This window comes from Varroa jacobsoni, unplaced genomic scaffold (genome assembly GCF_002532875.2).
Source record: "Varroa jacobsoni isolate VJ856 unplaced genomic scaffold, vjacob_1.0 scaffold_549, whole genome shotgun sequence".
NCBI lineage: Eukaryota > Metazoa > Arthropoda > Arachnida > Mesostigmata > Varroidae > Varroa > Varroa jacobsoni.
The window spans coordinates 61,842-82,055 of NW_019213451.1; the positions used below are offsets into that span (position 1 = coordinate 61,842).

The 20,214-nt window shown below is 44.1% G+C and overlaps 1 protein-coding gene across 1 annotated transcript in view; it reads right to left on the reverse strand.

The window, feature by feature from the left end:
• Positions 1-20,214, reverse strand: part of how (protein held out wings) — a gene marked incomplete at its 3' end in the record, with an annotated part of 96,009 nt that overhangs the window by 61,015 nt on the left and 14,780 nt on the right.

Here is a 20,214-nt window from a genome sequence, read left to right on the forward strand (position 1 = left end):
CCTGACCCACTCCGTGGTGTTTAGTTGTGACGGCAGTTAATAGCAGTAGAAAACACAAAGGAAATATTAACTTCATTTATGGGTCACTTCTAACCTCCTTCGCAACAGCAGCAGCAGCAGCAGCAGCATCAGTAGTACTTCTGCCACAACAGAAAATAGCTGCAACTGTTATTAGTATCTGGGTCTGCGTTTTGATTAAATTAAATCCTATAGAAAAACGGCAGGAAAACAGGCAAGATACATATCAGATCGATCTGCCTCAATCTACCTGCATAATATTTGCCTATTGACTATTGTACCAGCGTGATTGCCCGTGTCTCCTTGGTCCGGAATTTAAAGTACCTAAATCAGATGTATCAATGTTAGCGAAAAGCTCCAATCTAAGGGAAAAACATTCGATACGATTCTGTATTGCAACCTTCAAAGAAGATCTTCGGTTGACCGTTTAAAGGGAATACATTGCCCTTCTTGTGTACAGAACTGGCCAGGTGTTCCGCACCAAATATGATTTCCCCCTGATATCAAGCTTACTACCAACTTCAACTTCCCCAGCGTAATCTTATTTAGGCAAAAAACAGCTTAACCATGGTGCTATTTATTGATATGACATAACTATTTCAGATATTACATTATTAGCTGTTTATGTACTTGTAGGAATGTTTTGTACGGTGATTTGGATCAAACAACTCGCTATACTGCCACCGTGGATCATCTGGCCAGTTTTTTTTCTGCTGGCTGTTGTACGACCGCACGACCGCTTGCGGTGGTCTGTATGTCATTTTGCAACGTGCACGACTACCTTAACGCTGTTACGTTCAGTTGGCTAAATCGAGCGTTTTTAACCGAATGGAAATTTTTAACCGATCACGATCACGAATGCAAAGGTTAGCAGTACCAGCGACAGATGCATGCTAGAGTGCGTGGCAGCTTTAAGACACAAAAATTATTTAAGCAATGAAGCACAGTATTTCCAGTCGACGAATTCACTGATTAATACTGTTATAATATCGTTATTATCTAGCACAGTAGCGTAGCGTTCGCAATTTGTCGGCTGTTGCCTAGGGGCAAGTTCCCTTTCGCGGTGACAAGAGTCGCTTTAACATATCGATTCGTTATGTCTGTCAATATCAGATATATTGATCAGCCATCTGACGCTTGACGCCAGTATCGGATGTAAAACTCAAACATTTAACTAGTTATATTGAACTGCACTAAAAACCGCTGAAACGACCCCAGAAATTCAACGGAATCCATCCCAATGAACAACACGAAAACCATACATACGTTGCCATTATGGTAAAACCGTTTCCTCCAAAAGACGCTATTATAAAGGTCAGAGATTTTTCAAGAAAAAACTGTTCTCAGTTCTAAAGGCAACAATCTGCACTCGTTTAGACCTTTAACATTACTAATAACATGTTTTTTGTGCAATGGCGAAACGAAAATGATAAGTAAAACTTTTGCGGTAGAAAAAAGCTGAATGAATAATAATACCAAAACAATAATTAGGCAAGCTTCGTTTTGTTTCATGGTAGCAATTATAATGATAGCAACCCTGAGTCGATAATGTTATAGCATATAACATGAGCATAACTCGACGTACTTCGATATATGGGATTTTTTTTAAAGAATAACTATTGTATAAACAACGAAGACTTGTGACCACATAAATCTTTGCGCGGTTTATTCGCTCGTCATCGGGAGTTGCCGCTACACACTCAAGTACCGGAGGCACAGAAACGTGGACGAAATGTTTTTATCTAGTAACACTACGCAGAGCCGCCTATCGTCAGCGTGAGGTTTTTCAGAACGCAAGACAATAGGGGATACCTATTAATTCAAAATAGTATGGCTGTAGTCTTCGCTGCAGCTATTCAAGTCGCATCGATGGTAGGATCTGTGAGCATCCAGCTAAGGTTTCGTTGCTTCTCCTACATACATGGTAATACCTCTCATATATATATTTTTTTTTTCGAATCTTCGTCATAATTAAATGCTGCAAGGTGATCACGAATTCCATTGAAGTTAACTGGAACCGAAAATCTCGTTTACTGGCGTTCATTTGCCGACGACGGCCGCATCAACAGACTCACATTCATCTTAATGTGGCATCGTTTCTATACACCCGATACAAATCGAGCGAAGGTGCCGCTAATTCAGTGTATGCGTATGTGTGAGTATTCTTAAGTCAAGTTTTGATACCTGCAACTGCCAAAAGTATTCGTCTAATTCCGACATGGGGAGCGACCAGGTCGTACTGAACGAGAGAATTGAAAACATCGCACACACAGGCTCTGTTTACAAATGTTGCATCACGCATATATCTATAAACAGTATTTTTCTTTTGCGCTAATTTGACCCCCATCACCTTGTCTGTCTCTCAAAGCGGTTGTGAAGCGTCAAGAAACAGCGATATACTCGTAGAATTTGTAGTCCTATTGGTATTGCTAACGCTAATATTGTGTAATGCCAATGCGCTTGTTAGTATTCGACAATGTAAAGGTGCCAGTACTTAACAGAATTTACACATAGGGAAAAGATCGAGATGCCCTCCTTCTCGGTTCTCCTCTGCGGACTTGCACAAATAGGCTGCTGGAATTGAATTGGGCGCGCCCGACGCCCCCATACGACAAACACATAACAAACAATAAAGCCCTTATTCTTGCTTTCTATTCAGTCTGTTCTGAATGCTGACAGCATTTTTGTTGTTTGCTGCTGTCATTATTACGAAATGAACAGACGAACATGTACGCTCGACACGCGAGTGAAATATAAGGGCAAACTTTTCGATGCCTTGGCAGTCTTGATTCTCGTTGTGACAGGCTAAGCGGGAAAGCCTGCCTCGAAGACGGGCTGTCAAGTGCCGGTATTGCGGCCACTGCTGTTGCTACTATCGTCCGAAGCGATCGGCCTCAAACGGCTCATTAGTTCGTATTCAGTTTGTGAGGATACCACCTACAAACATTTCATTTCATAACAACGCGATCAACTGCAACTGCGGCCGCGAGTATGTTGTTCTACGCTCGCCTGATCATATTTTCAAATTGGTTTCCACGCGTCGGATCTGACCATTAGCATTACGCTAGTCAATATGGCGACGATCGTCTTTACAAATGCGGTTCGGCAAACGTATTTACAACAGCTATCATCGCAGTGGTTGTCCGCCAGCCCATGAAAATCCGCTGGTAGATAGGTCGGGTCGTGCAAGGATTTCCATATGATGAAGCGATAGGGACTAGTGAGAAGGTTCGTTTAGCTAGTTCCCACGCTCGTCTTTATTAACACACACACACACACTAAAATACCAATTGTGTAGATCGAGACCAGAAACAGGTGGGTGCTAATATGGCGCTGCTTTTACACTACAAAAACTTTCGAATTTCCAAGAATCCTCGATTCATAAGAAATTTCTCCATCCGTCCGTTACCGTAAGAATAAAAGACATCGCTGAATTTTCACTGTTACAATTCATATGGTCATGAAGATCGCTATCATCGTCAGTACGGTCGTCGTCGCAGTCGCCATTAAAATCATCCAAGTATACGAATTTTTGCATACTGCATATTATCAAATTGATTGGCCTATTTGTAGCGCAGGCCACTGCGACGGCGCTTGCGTTCGCACCTGCACCGACCAATGACGGCGTACGTAGCGAATCTCTGAATTGCTGACGTCCACGGCTGCTAACCTCTCTCGCAGGAGACAAGCGACCAAGCTGCTACGAACGTCTACGAAATCGAAATTCTGCACCGTCTGTTTCGTGCATCAGTGGCGACAGCGGTCCCATTTAAACGCACTACAACTATCGTGCACGAAAAAAGCTCACGTGAGTTGATAAAAATAGAAAAGAAAAGATCAAAGAAAAATAATGACGCATCAACATTTATCTCCGTGACGACACGAAAAATCGTCGCTTACACGCCCGGTGATTCAGTCCGCCGGCGCAGCGCCACCCGCTTCGGTCAGAAGACGCCATTGTCATTAAAATTAGGAATTCGATAACCGATCTGAAAAGAGCAGGACCTTCATCACATAGCAGTAGCAATTACATAGTAGCGGCTACCCTGCGCAACGCAGCCGACCGCAGTAGCGGCCCTAGGCGACTAGCAGAGAAAGAAGAAGCAACAGAAAAGCCGAAAAAATCAGAGGAAGAAAATTGCTGAAGTCGTCCTTACTTTTTGCCTCAGAATGATAACATGCGTTGCCTATCAGTAGGCTGTGCGAAAATCCTTTAAACTTTGATACCGATTACGTAAGAGAAGGAGTTTTACTAGATCCACTCGCTTTCGAATACTGCCACCTCGCTACGGCAATAGTCGGCAGCGCACCGATAGTGGCCGCATGTTGTAGCTATGGCAGAAACCATTGCTGCATAGTTCTGGCTAGCGGTTCGCGACTGATGTCTGCGGTGCCTCACATTATAAACGCTTACCTGTGGGCCCATCCGTGTGTATACACTGGTGTCTCTCCCGACATGGTGTTACTGAATCATATATGTGCACTAAACGATCTATACAAATATGCAGATTGTTGCGCAGCTAAGCATAGGAGTAATATCTTACTCAGCAATTAAAATGAGGATACGGATTGGATGTCAACAGTCGCCTGTTATTGGTCCGTCATAGTTTTTCTGTGCTCTGTCTATAATAATATTGATAGTTGCAATTGGGACGAACGTTTTGACGGACGAGCGTCTTGTTTTGAACGCTGTTTGCGTTAGACAGTGAGGGTTATATGCGCGTGATTGATACGTAAATGGTCCGTATACGAGCTTATGCGAAACGAACTTCAGGAAGCGGCTAGACGTTTAGTTATTCCTGTACGTCTAGCTAGATATCGTCAATTCAAGTACTGCTGCCTACGATAGTTTTGCAGTGCTTTGACAAACTGTCGTGGTGACATGTACAGCTGACGGAAAAAAACAGAGAACCAGAGTCTGTTACAGTAATAATAACAACAATAACAGAAGTTGCATATAATAACTGCGTGAGAAGCTTCGTTCGTATATGTCTCATAGTACTTCGTCTGAACACCAGATGTAGTTTGATTCCATCATATCGATGAGCTTTTTTGAATTTCAGAAGCTTAAGCAATTGTCGTTTTACGTTCTGAGGCTCCAGTTCTGGATATTTCTCACGTTTTGCAGTACACATCACGTGTCTTCACTTCATATAACCCTGCAACAATTCGCCATCTTGGATTTACCGCTTGCAGTCTCAATAACTGCCGTTACCCTCATCATACTTAGACCGAAATTCCATTTTTACGCTACCATGCGCCCCGATGGGGCAGAAACTCGCGGAAGCTTAACAATGATAATAACACATTATACAACACACAAGTGTCTTTCGTCTAGATTTTCTTGGCTACAATGTTCCTGGGGCCTCTGCCTAATTATGGAATACCATCTATGTTATCTTATAATGTTTGTTATTCTGTTGTGTTTTTGAAAAAGAAGTTCGTTTAAGGAGCCAGCTGCTAACCAGCTAAATAAAACAGTCACTTCCCTTAATAATTTCCAATTAAATATCCCCCGGTGGTAATGAGCCTGCCTCGGTGGCGACCAGACTAGCGGTGTTAGAGCTAAGGCGGCAGGCCCCTTCGAGCACGGGTGAAACAATGGTCTTCATTTAGTGGTACACCTTCCGTCGCAGTTCTTCTCGCCTTCGTTGTTTCAATCCAGTTCTGTCTTCAGCATCTGCACCGTTTACTCTCATTCTCAGCTCGAAACAGGCCGGGCTGTGCTAAACAACTCGGCGTCTTTTGTTAGCTGAATGAACAATGGAAGAAATCGTAGGAATAATAATGATATTACGTTGCTAACCCTGTTATTATTATCACCATCGTTGTTTTTGCTCTTGCCGCTGCCACTGCCGCTGTCGCTGTTATCGCTAGATATAACATGGTGCATGTGTGTCCAGTAGAGACACATATTCACTGACGGCGTACATTTTCTGCGTCATAGCGCGAAGAATACGTTCGTATTCATCGCAATCAGTCGTGCTGCTGCCGTGACTGCAGCTGGTGCTCATGACCGTTTGCCGTTATAGTCATTTTTTTTTGGTTAATTTTTCATGTTATTTTATTGTTACCATTTTTACCGCTGCCGCTGGGTTGTTGCGTGGGTGCAGCTCGCAGATCGTAACTTGTTCTCATCAGTAACAACAGCCATGGGTAATAGTAGCAGTGGAAATCCAACAAGATAAAGAAGACACACTTTAACTTCAGCAGCATAATCACCAAAGAGCGGCAAGCATTAGTACACGTTGAATGTGGGGCTGGGTACTCTGCTGCATGAAATAAACACTATTAGTAAAATTATATCGCTCGGTAGATGCTGCTGCTGCTACTGCAACAGTAACAATAACGCCGCAAGCCGGCTATAACTATAACGATGGAACATTGAAAGTGGCCTGATTTCATTTAAGCTCCGTCGGCCGATCCGGCATCCGCTCACATCGTCGGTGTTACTACCGCCTCCATCGCGGGACGCCCTTCATAGTCAGGACGACTGTTCTACTATGTCCAACGACACGATAGGCGAGGACTTTTCAGAGGCGGCATGAAAGAAATTGCACGAAAACGGGAAATAATAACGAGCCCCGGCATCGGCGATAACAGTAACAGCAGCAGCAGCAGCAGCAGCAGCTGCTGCTGCTGCTGCTGCTGCTGCCGTCTGGTATTATATTAACTCTTTTGAACGATAGAACGTGGACACGGGACCTCATTTGGCCTGTAGTTTGATTTGGAGCGCCGAAATTGCAAAAACCTTGCACCCATTCAAACTTAAGTCTACTGTAGTAACCTATTATGGCAAGCGGCATTGCCATAGTCCTCAACAAAAAATACAGAACGTACACGTGCGTATGCGTGGCCGACTTCCCCTTCGCAACCCCGGCCGGGAATGCGCATCGTTTTGCATGTATAGTCACATAGCAGAACAGAGTTCTGCGTTGTCGGCTTCAGCAACAGCAACAACGTCGATGACAACGACGGCGACGGAAACAACAATCACAGGGAACGGGGGTAGAGCGAAAGGAACATGCCTCGCAGAATGTGCGTAACCATAAATGTCATAGATAATGTAATAACGGTAAGTGGTTGTTAGAATAATACTAACAGTATATAGGAAAACTAGAGTGAGCGGGGGCGTCTGGACACAACAGGAGATAAACGCTTTATCTGAGTACTGAACACTATCGTTGTGGTTCAGAGTTTACGTGCACAAAACTGTACAATAAGAATCAACTGGTGATTATTACCGGTACGGCTTATCCAGTATCAGTGGTACCTTAACATTGGAATTGATGTTTTCTTGTATTTCGCAACTATAAACTTAGCTTTCGTAAGTTATCCAAAGCATTTTTATTAAAGTTTTTCACCCAGCGAAAAAGCGACGACCAGCAAATCGTAACGAATAATAACAACCTCGTTGCTCAACTACACGTAAACGATATTTACAAAAACCGATGCCCTAGTGTTTTATCAGCATAAGCGACAGAATTTTCTTTTTGTATTAGTACCTGTATGGCCCCATGAGGTGCGGGAAAGAATGCACTATGTCAGTGTATCTTCTCAGATATCGATACCATTAAAGAGCTTGCTTGCAGTTGGAGAGATATCGAGAGGCCGATAATTCGATGTCAGGACAGTTACCAGAACAAATTGAGGAAGATCGTCGGCAACCAAAAGTTGTCGGCCGAAAGATTCGTGTCATCGAGTTGCCATAAGTGGACAAGCCTTTGCAAGTGCAGCCATGGGACGTTATATATATATATATATATACACACACACAAGCATTATCCACCCCGTTAAAGTAGATGTAGGTAAAAAAATCATCTTCTCCGCGTTTGCTTCGCTGTAGGTACGGCCTTCGTTTCGCATACAAGCGACGGATTTGTTTGACCAAAGCGCCAAACAACTTACCGGAACAGCCGCGTTATGGACGCTTTAGGATAATGGAACCAATCAATGCCAGGATACTTTGATTAGGAAGAATTAACCAGAAGCTCCAATTCTTAACATAAATTAGCTATCAAATTATGACGGAACGACTATTAAACTCTGATCAGAGTGACGCTAGAAGAGATGGTTCCTGTTTCCCGTTTGTATTTAGTATATGTAAAAGGACATAACTCGTCCTGTTAATAACGGCTATCTACTAGGACACAATTGGGCTGTAGCAGTTTTTACTTTTTGATTAGTAATCCCGGCTCGTTTTGGAAAGGAATTTTACGAATTCCAATTCACTGCGTAGTCTAGCCATGAATGTTCCTCTACACCGAACAGCCATCTGGCTGCGACAATGCGTCATCGGCTCGGAACGAGGACCCATTATCAAAGGAACCCAACGGTGACAAAAAATCATGGCGGTTATCTAGCGAAAAGGCGAACTTACCGAGACGAGCTATAGTTATTGATGTCCGTACACAGATCGGTGCTAAAAGCCTGGAATAGTTCGCGTAGCATTTGAGCGCTTCTCTCAAATAACTACGCCTGTCACCTTCATGGTAGAACCTTGTAGACCTGTAGCTTTTAAGGATACATACGTGCAAAATACATGCAGATAAATTTGTATAGGTACAATGAATAGCAGGAAAACGCACTTCTACGTTGCGCTACCACCCTACAAGTTAATATGCTCGACTACCGGCAACTATTTTTTTGCCGCTAGCTAAGCAATCATCAGCAGCACTGCCGGACGTAAAATTTTATTTAGTTTTCTACACAGAATAATATCGTTCAAAAGACAAAGGTGTGACAATGAGAATAGCCTTCGTACTTCGTGTGGACAACGAATGGTTTAAAGCTCAATACTTGTCAAGTCATTGTACAATATGGCGTAATCTTTAATATTAGTGAAAACAACAACAACAAATTTTAATAACATTAATCGTAGGCAGATAATGAGCAAGATAAAAATTAAATACTTGTAGAATTATTATGGCGGGCGTGGCAGTTTCTGACTGTTATAGTATTTTGCATATACGTACAGCTAACGGCTTGCAAAAAACCTTAACAATGTATCTCCTTAAACAGTTGCACAAAGGTAAAATTACGGAACGGCAAAAAATAGCTTCAGTTACGTGGCCTGCAGCAGAGAATCCTTTCGCAGGAAACATATAAACAACGGCCGTATCAGATGACGCAATGAAAGCACAAAGACACGAGCTCGCTTTTCTGTTTGTCAGACACAACAATGATATATCTTACCGGGGAGCTCTCGATTATTACCTTAATTTAACTTAGAAAATAGCTGGAAAAAAAGAAATTAAATCATTACTATTGCTGCCCACCGGCAGTGCGGTCACTCTATTCACTTTGTTCGTCCTAGTAAACCTAGTAATGGATTTATATTTAGTGAATTTAATATTTTTATAGACATGGATTATCAGTGTGTGCGAGTTTGTTTCGCTGCGCTCTCCCTTCTGACTCATGTTTTGACGAATAAGAAACGTTGCGTTTATCGTTTTTCTCTAAAGATTAACGGAAAACTAGCAGATACGTAGAGGGAGCGTGAGCCGGGTGCAACTTTACACATTGACTGACGCTTTTGCACTAACTATATGTATGAGAGAATGGTCGCAAAGCAAACCGGGTTGAAAATCATCCAGCGTTCGGCATCACGCTTTCCGTATTCTCTGCCAGCCGCTATACTCCGCTTTTCAGTTCCGTTCCAAAAAGTGGCACAATGTCTCAAACAAAACAGCCGCGTGCTGTCTGTTGCGATTGGCTATCATAGACTTTTTGTTATTGTTATTATTGCAACAATAACGTTTTTAATGGTGTGAGCTGCTGTGGTACGAGCTACAATAGTCAGCGGCAAGAGCTGTCGAAGTAGTTCGGTGTATGCGTGAACAGAAAAACAAGGGAACGGACGTCAGAAGATGTTGTGACAGAAGTATCAAGGCCATTCGGCTCCCTGTACGTATGTATCTGGCTATTTAGCTTGCCATTGTTTCTCTATTGTGCTTGTTGATGCTTTTGTCCATTTTGGCTGACAGTAGTTTAGTCGCTGGACGGAGTTGAATTGAGTTGTCGATGTTGGCCATTTCTGCCATTGTTGTCGTTACGCGCTGACTAACTCTAAGCAGTTGTTGCAAAACGTTATATGGGCGTGCGGTCTCAACGGATTGATTGAGATGTAGATGTGGAGGGAAATGTACCACTTGAAACTATCATAATTTTGTAACATGTGCGGCACGCGGTATAGCCTCTGTTAAATTGTACACCAGAGGCAAAATGCACAGGGACATCCTTTGCCTGTCGTGTTTCCATTGCATAAAATAGAAAACAGGACAAACGAAAGTTAAGAGGATGTAAACGCACCGTGTTATTATTATTATTGTATAATAATAATAATAATAATAAAAATAGCAATCACAGGAGTATAGCTGCGCCGCCTAAATTTTAGTTTGGGCAATACGACGATAATTCATTTGAGTTTGGCATCACGATCGTTTCTAAGCATTTCTTCACACCTTAGACCTATAATCTCATGGCATTGTGCTGCGTACCTTTCTGTGTTTGTTAAGTGTTTGGAATTGGCACGTTAGACTGTCGACGTCATTCCCCGGCCTGATTGGACGCGTGCGCGCCTTACGTTTTCTTTCGTTAAACGTCAACGTTGCTGCTCCGGTTTAATAGTCGCACCACAGCCTGTGATAGCCGGCATCGTTGCTGACGCAGACTACGCCCGTCAACAGTCGCCTTGAATAGGCCTGGCCCTTAGGCGTGGTACGGAAAGAACGATATAGTTCCAGCGGACATTGAGCATTGACAACTGCAGTAGCACGTGCGGTCGTGCTAACCACCATAAAACACCAGTCGAGTATACGAGAAATAGTGTTTTATGCCGGTTAGTGATAGTAACAGTAATTGCGATCGGCTACGTCGTAACGTTGCGTGTGTCTGTGTGCTTATATGTACAGTTCTGTACAGAGATATTGGCGCTCACACGCAGATACGGCCACAGTCGACAATCCATATTCTAATACGCATACGTGTTAAATTTTACGATTTTTTAATAAGTCATATATTAATAATATTATTAATATAATATGATAAATTAGGTTTTTTTTTCTAATACAGCGTCCGCAATAGCATCATGAACGTTCTGTGTGTGTGTGTGTGTGTGTGTATACGCAGCGGACCCAGCAAATACGGCATATCGTAACCGCCTGCTAACGCACTGTCAGGGCCTGTTGACGTGGCGCGATCGTTTTAAATAAGTCACTGTCGTTCGTACCAATATAAGATACTAGCACGGCTGCCGCTGCTGTGAGTACTACTGCTTATGCCTGCCTGAATGAAGCGAAGTAATAAACCGACGTGGGCAGACGGCAGTTATGGAAGTGACCCACAACGCTGCCATGCAGGAGCAATACGTGGCGCCAAAGTTACGTGCCATTGTTGTTGATGATGAACGCACCGATGACACTCGTCGGTTGATTAGTGAATACGGTGTTATTCAAGAACCTTACGCTTGCCGTTGTTGTTGTGGCTGTTCAATTACCGTCGATCCTTAGAATGACGCATCGCGTGCTTCCCTGTAAAGCCACAAGTGATACGTTGATACACTGCTGGTGATGTCGGTAATTCCGTTTGTGGCATGTAGTACACGGCGCGGGCTGCGGTTGGTCGGATGGCCTTATGCGGCGCACACACAGCGTCTTCCAGAAGGCGAAAAAGAATTAATCGAGTGAAATGAAACACTGCGCCAGCTGTTTTGTCGTTACGGAACAGGACGCAGTCGCAGAAAGGCTCGTACGTTGTCAAGTCAACTCGTTGTCTTACTACGTCCGAGCTAACACAGTGAAGGACAGCAAGGTGGGAACCGGAGAAAGACAAATAAAGTCAACATAAATGTAGAACTGACACTGGTAAATCATTGCCGCGTCTACTAGAAGCAAATAGATGTTCATTAAGATAAGTTCCAACGAGCACTTTGTCATCAGAGTCGCTCGATACGATCGATTGACCTAGATCCTTATGATAATCGCCGAATTGTCCTAAGTTGGGCTGATAGCTTTGCCCCTCATATACATCTATGAGAACAGAATATCTCGTAGACATCAAGGAAACATCTGTATCTACTAAAAACAGAACCAGCCTTCAAATATGCAATGAACATCGAAGACAAGCATGCCAAATAGAAAAATACGGCAGAGTTTTTGATGATTTGAACTCCACATGTTACTTTTCAAATAATTTTTAAATAATGGTCTACAGCTTGAGCAGCTACGAATGACGCCTCGCGTCTCGTAATGCAGCTACTTCTACTTTCAGATGATGCGTGAATGAGTGCCCGCGAGCCCACCAACGCACCACTTCCCAATGCAGCGCCGGCGCGACCGCGCGATCTTGGCAAGCCCGTCTCACAAAAAGCAAAAGAAATTACAGCAGAAGAGACCGTTACAACCAATTCTACTACTTCTGCTGCTGTTGCTGCCTCTGTAATAGTTAGCAACAAATGAAAGCTCGATAAGCATCCATTGCTCGAGCATCAGGCGTCCGCCAGCGCAAATTTCAAGAAGTTTCAGCTACACCGCCGTCATCAGTAGCAGGCCCGAAGCAGTCCTATTTACTGCTCAGAAATCTGGCCGTACGGACTGACTACAGTACTACTAGTATGTTGCGACCCCCGCTGCTGCGAGCGACGTCTGTTTAGTAGCTTGATCACTTCAATACGGGGCAGGTTGGCATGAACTCTCACGCATACATATACAGTCATCAAATGCGGCCAACGGGAGGAGCTGGCGTTGAACAAACGGCTAAAAAGCGGCCGATCCAACAAAGGGGGTAAGGAACAGTGCATGACGGTGGCACTCCAAGCGTAGTCCCGTTCGCTGCTATGTACAATGGCGTTTTTTTCTTGGTAATGATGGGCCAGCTTGCCCTATCGACCGCACGTCCGCCCGCCCGTCCGCCCGCCCGTCCGCCCGCCCGCCCGTCCGTCCGTCCACGATTCGAGATGGAACCAGCCTGTTGCTATTTGACATGCCATTCATATAGCGAAACGATGACAAGCATCGTTACAGCTGCAAAAGTACCGGTATCGACCACAAACAAGATGGCACTGGCTTCAGACTGTTGGTCTTGGTGGCGATAACAAAAGCGCTGCTGGTGGCGCAACAGTAGGCATGGCGAATTAGGAACAAAGAAGTAGATCGAATGTGAGAAGTTTCGTCACGAACGACGTAGGCAACCCTCAGCAACTAATAGAAAGAACAAGTGTTGTTTGTTGTTTTATCCGTTCCTTGTACAACGAGGATAAAGCTGGAATCGTCAAGGGAAATCCGAGCTAAAACTCTAGTCGGCGGAGATACGTCAGTACTTGTTGCGCCCATGAATTTTCAAATTGTTTAAAGTAGTATATGAAATTTCCTAGTAAGCTACACTCGTTATTTGTAGTTGTCTAATTAGCAAACAAAAACAATGTAATAATAATATAAAATCATTCCCATCATGCAGTCGAACCCAAAGGCCTTAAGTAGGTGGAAGGGTGCAATGATTACTTCTTAAACTAGGTTAAATCATTGACCTTTCTGTAACGTGTTTATCAATGTGCTAACTGCAACGTCGCTATATTACGCAGTCACCAAGCGTTTATTAAAGAGGTGACGAAACAACGCCGACTGGCGTTTAATGTCAGCAAATAAAACGCAAAAAAAATGCGTAGAAACACTGGTACGGCCCTTTTCGATAGTTTTTCAGCCCTGAAGTCAGTTGTTTGTTCCTTCTGACGCGACTTCGATATCATATGACCCAAAAGTAGGAAATGGGTCCAGCAAGCTGATCGTCCGACGCACTTAGCGATACAGCAGAGCCATCTGCGCTGCCGCCGAAGTCGGAGACTACATTCATAATACTCGGATGTATGTTTCTCTGTTTATGTGGGCGGTCTTTTGCATGCTTGTCTATAAGCATGTCCGTGCGGCAGTTAGCTCATCGACGCTGTTCTCTTTCGTCACTTCTGTGTATGGTTTCTATGCATTGGACTGTGGCCATACTGTGAGACAGCATGCGTATGTTAATGTATCCACATTTTATATTCCCACAGTGATAAATATGTAGTTACCGTCAGCTACGCAGAAACTGATAAATCGGTCATAACGGCGGCAACGACTGAAGCTGCTGAGCCTACCGAGCTGGCATCTGCGACAGGGGCAATCATCCTACATGCTGTAGGTATACATACATAATTCGCGACCAATTCGATGAGGCAGAGGGGAACAAACGAGCAACAAGTAAGTACATAAAAGGGACGTACGTTGCACAAGACGGCGGAAAGCCACTGCTGGCTCCGCCTTAACTGTTCTCGTCATCGTTTTTGTTTCCTTCTTTCCCTGAGTTTTTCTACCTTGTCGTTGTTGACTTGAAATGCTTCTTTCGTTATCGTCATGATGTAGTTGAGACTAGGTGGCCTGAACTCGAGCGTTCAGCGGCGGGCTTTGACGATCAGAGCTGCCGTGCGTGCGTTTGCTACTTGCTTGTTCAATCGATCAGTCGATTGGGCCGGCCGGCCGGTCGGTCGCCCGCTCGGTGAAGCTGAATGCGCCTATGGCGCGGCTTCAGCTCCAGCTTCGATTTTTCGATTGGCCAAGTTCATGGACGTGTAGTTGGTCCATTTTGAAGAAGAAAAGTCTATGGGCAAGAAAAAAACGAAACAACAACATGACGATATTACAGCTTTTGGCAGGAGTGCGTAAAACCGACATCTTTTATTTCACCTTACTCTATAGCTCTGCTTCTCGATTCCCGAATGGCATTCTGCTGTTTGTGCCGTCGCTTCCTCGCGGCTCGCTAACGGCGTTCGGTATCAGGTAGCGCCATACATGGCATTCTGCAACGGTATCGGCCGACGACCACATCAACAACAATGAGCGCAAGGAACTGAGTGACCCGGCTTTGCTGACGATGCCGCTAGGGCATAGCGGTGACGGCCAGCGGCAGCATCGGCATAACAGCTCTGGCAGGCCGGGAACGAACGACACGCAGTCTGTTGCTGTTGATGACTCGCCGGCTGGTAGCTGGTCGCCAATACTGCGAAACTGCTGCTCTTGCCAGTGCCACCGTCGCTGTTCAGGTCAGCTACGTCCAGAACGCCACATCCCCGCAGACGCTGACGCTGGCTGGCACAGCCAAAATTAACATCAACGGCGGCATCTGCGGCAGAAACTGCCTATTTCAGCACTGCGACGCCACTCGAGCACTGCGGTACTACACCAGCATGAACCTCTACTACGTTCGCTGCTGCTGCTGCTGCCAATTTTAGCAATGGTGGCAGCGGTAGCATGAAGACGGCGAGAACTTATTCCAATTCAGCAGTTGGAGAAGACAGCATCAGCATCAGCGGCGCCAGTAATAGCAGCAGCATCAACTACGTCAGTGATAACAACGACGAGGACGTGAACGAAGATGAAAAAGAAGATCAAAAAAGACCCGACAGAGCCTACGTGTCTCGTAAAAGACCAACCGCGCTGGATAGCATCACTAGTACTACCCGTAGTAATAGTACTGATACTGGTACTGCCGCCGCTGTGTTCGCAACAGCAGCGTCAGCACCGGTCACGTGGAAAAGTTGGGACGACGGGAAACTAAGCAAGACACCTGTAGATGGTAACGACGAAGAAGACGTTCATCAGCTAGACACGCAAACGGGCAGCCAGCGGAAAATGTGAGATGAATAACTGACGGAACAGGTAAGCCCCCGTTGAGAGGTGAGCCCGCTGCTACCGGCAGATTCATCAGCATTCGATGAATCGGCACCATGGACGACGAATGAATAGGAACGTGCGACGGACTGTTTGTAGCTTACAAATCGCGGAGAAAAGACGCAGTCCAGAAGGTAAGAAGGATGCGCACAGCCCTTGTCGCTTTTAAGCCCTGTGTTACTCAGCTATCCTCTGATTAAAACCGAGGTTAACATCTAGATGACAGTTAACATACGATGAAGTATGCACGTGTGAACATACGCCCGGCACATATGTATACATACTTTCTATTGGAGCCTATCCGTGCACCAACAAATCAAAAGGGGATCATTCTTCGTTAAAGACGTACAAGCATCTGTGCGCGAAACGTCGTGGAAAATATAATTTAAAGAACCTCGTGACAATGATGAAGTGTAATCATTTGTTGTGCCGGTTTCACCAGGCGATTCGATTTCAAAGCGAATTTGGTCATTCAACTTGCGATAAAAGTAGCGCTTGATATATTGATACGTACGTATATCAAAATACGTAAGGACTGTCAAGACATACTATAAAACGCACAGCCCAAACACTAAACTAAAATCGTGGTGAGAAGGAATCAAAGTTCGGGTTATCGTGTCAATGTTTTTTCTTTTTTTTTAATTAAATCAATTCTTTTCTATTCGGCATATAGCGGCAGCGCAGTGTAAAGCAGCTGGCCGAACATTTTTGTCGCAGGTGTTTACCAACCCTAGGAGCCCGTTGACGACAAGGTAAAATACTTGATTTGCTTTTCTAAATGCTGAGCAGTTGTTTGATACAGCCTCTCTTCGATGAAAGCAGGTAGTTGCAGCAAGCGCTTCATTAACCGTATATAATTTTGCTACAGGCACACACGTTCGTGAGATGCTAGTCAGTATATAGTTGCTGACTATATTGCTGCGTATTACAACGCAAGGAGGTCGAACGGTCTTAAAGACCGTTCGACTGCCGCGCTAACCTGTACACTATGTACGCTTGCCTTTGCCCATCTACGCAGGACGCGTGTACACTAATGCCCATTTCAAAATGGAATTATTTCATTTTATATCAGTTGACCCCATCATAAACAATGGGGGCAAATACTGCGCCAAGAGCTACATTACATCACTACAAACGAAAAAGTATCGTAGACGCTACAAGAATGTTAAGCCTGCGAATTCCGCCGCAGCAGGACCCTAATATGGATTTAATTCGAGAGCCTCTGGCGGTATCACGCATTGTAGTTGTTGTCGTAATAATGGCTATAGCAGTCGTCTGCATGACAAGATGAAGGAACAGGATACCAAAAAGACATCCACGGGGGCTGTGAGGAACTTTGACAAGCTGAGTATTTCCATGAAAAGCAGCCAACAGATGAATCAGTGCTAGTTCCGATGTTTCTTTGATCGAACACACAGACATTTGGATACCACAGACTCGTTTGCTTGGCGAAAAATGCTTACTCCCAATGATAGTGATACAATTTGCCGTATCCTGACATTACTCCGTACGTAATGTTAGGACTGAAAATTAAACTTGGCCAGTAACTTAAAGAATCGTTTTAACAAAGCACGCGCACTCACACAACCATAGCCAGGCACTCACGAATAATCTGTAGCTGACATCTTCTCTTCCGCCGCTATTGGAATCGGCAACTCAAAGTTCGGGGGCCGTTACTGAGTCAACGACTACCTCTATGGCGCACCTCGACAAACACATACGTATCTGCAAGAACCAGATGCAGAATCAGACTACGCATGCAAATCACCTACTGGTAGTTTTTCGTTTGCCGTCGGTGGGTGTATGTTTTTGCACGAACGAATGATTGATGGAGCGTTACTTCAATCAGCAGTGACAGGGGGGTAACTACAGTCATCGGAGGCGACAACGTTTAACGTGCTTTTTGTCATCGACTATTACTATTCGTTGTTGTTAAGTTGGTTCTAGGCTCGAAAACGGAGTCGACAAAATGGCAAAATAATATAATATTTATTCGTTTCTTGTTACCGACTCCCCTTGTATTAGGAATAAACTAAATAAGTCAGTTAATAATAGGACCAGTACTCATTTCGAAACTGTTGCAGATCGAAACAGAGAAATCATAAAATAAAAACAACGAAATAAACGACATCAGTTGATAACCAGCGAATGTTATAACATATATAGATATAACAACAATAAATATGCACCTATGCGCATTAAAGAGATGACAGAGTTTGGTTGACTTCACCTTACGTACGTATAACTGAAGACGAGCCTTCAAAACGGAGTGCAACAAAGTAGAAATACATTACAGTGTATGATTATTTTAGAGAAATAATTGGGTAATTATTTCGCTTAAATAAAGCAAAGCTTGCAATTTATAGGGGAGCGTGACGTTCTAAAAGTATCCGCTCCTCAACAATTACTTTTATAATATATACATACACAAAAGACTAGCGGCAGAACATGACGACAATTATGTGCTAGAAGCCTCGTCCCAGCTCGTCAACGCGGCACTGCGTACTCGCACACTCTTTTTTACGCTTGACCGGAATGAATATCGTCGTTACGATCTCTTCGCCCAAAGGAGCATTAATGCTACACATAGTGACTTTAAACTTGCGGCTACTATCCGAGAATCAAGGCCAAGCAAAGGACGCCTTCGAGACTATACCTAAGCGCGAACCGCGAACTTTCGTCCACGGAAATCTGTGGAGATCTCTTTATTTCGGCTTCGATGAAAACAAATGAAAAATTGCTTAAACAGACGTCCTCACCTGCTTAGTCGTACGCTAGTTCCACCGTGTACTCTGTAAAGAACTAAGTTTTTACGAGCCTGACGACATATGCATCTGCTCCGGGCGGAAAATATCACGTCGCTCATTGCCCCTTGGTACATCTAACAAATCTCTTAATTTTATAAACTCAACAAGACATGTAAAATGAATGTTCCTTGAATGATAGTGATATATTATGTCGTTAAGCTGTGTTTTTGTTATTACTACCAGCCCAGGTGAATAAATAAAATCCGATCGAACGTTGTTGTTATTGTTTGGTTCGCCATCGTAGCCATTACAAATGAATGAGCAGAATCGTCTGAAAAGAACGAAATCACACTTCGCAGTGACGAACGTTAGTAAAATTATCCAAACGCGGCTGTCCATGTAAGACTGCTATGCAGTAATTTTTAATATAATATAGCATTGCTGATGATGGGAGTAGCATTTTCTGTGACTTTTGGCCAAAACGTCAAGCATACAACTGGTGCTATCCACCATTAGCAGTGCCAGCACAGGCACAGACAGAGACATCTTTCTCTATGGCAATGCTCTCGGTGGCCAATAATGCCCTCTTCTCTCGAGTTTACAACGATAGAAAAGACGAGCCTCAGAATTGAACATAAAAAACCTAGAGCTCGTGCATATGAAACCATGTTAGCTATCTGAACTGTTTTTTTGTCATTCAAGTTTTCTTTGTTTGTGTTACTTTGAAGTGTTTTGAGGAAGCTCGCCAATTTGCCGATAAGCATTAGCAATTTTATTGATGGTCATGGTCAGCATCGCGACCAGCATAATTGAATTAATTAGATAGAATCTCAATTGCAATTTTCAATCAGTTTAAAAAGGAATTGATCGAACGTTTCCTCACTAGCTTCTACGTAATTATTCAGTCATAAAACTTGTCACTTTCAGGATCTTGTTGCAGACGACCACTTCGCCCTCTCAATAGTTGCTTTTCTTTGTTTACAATTTAATCACAAGTGATAATAACGTAAGAGACACGCATAATACAGTTGATCGAGTTAGTGACGTACCCAAAATGAACGCACGGTTTGGGTATCTCGTTCGTCCTTTTATAACCCAATTTTCCCACCGTTCATACAACTGCTGTTATTCGCGTCTATTGTTATGCCAGCGATATATCGAATTGCCGAAGTGAAGCTGTCCTACTGAGGCTTGTACCGAAGCGCTGTCCAGTCACAAGGGTCCAGTGGTCGCAGCATCCGTCCGTCAATGCTGTTTCTTTTTCGTTACTTTTTCCTATGCTTCGTGCCTAGGGAAACGGCACAGCGTCGCGTATGGAGGCCCTCAGTGTATAGGGTCCCTCATGTAACAGATCCAGCGGATCCGAAGCAGACTACTACAAACCCGCCAGCGAGCAACGACAACAGCGACCCAACAGAAACTACAAACAGAGAGGGGAGACTACAAGTGCGTACAACAAACCTTAGCATCAAGCAGCAAAGCTAAGCTCGCTTTCATACGCCGACATTCTAACAGACAATCAAATGTGTACTGGTATGTATTCGCACCGAAAACCTACCAAGGAGGAGTCAGAGGAAAACCCTGCTGGCTCGAAGATCGTAGTTAGCATTGTCGTCGTTGTTGACGGCGTCATCCTCGTCGGTCAGCTAGCGAATAGCAGCGAGTGGCCGTCGCCGCCGAACAGATCGACGAGTGAGGTAGTTTGTACCGGCTAGGGAGGACTGGCTGCGTCTATGCTGTTCGCCTGGCTT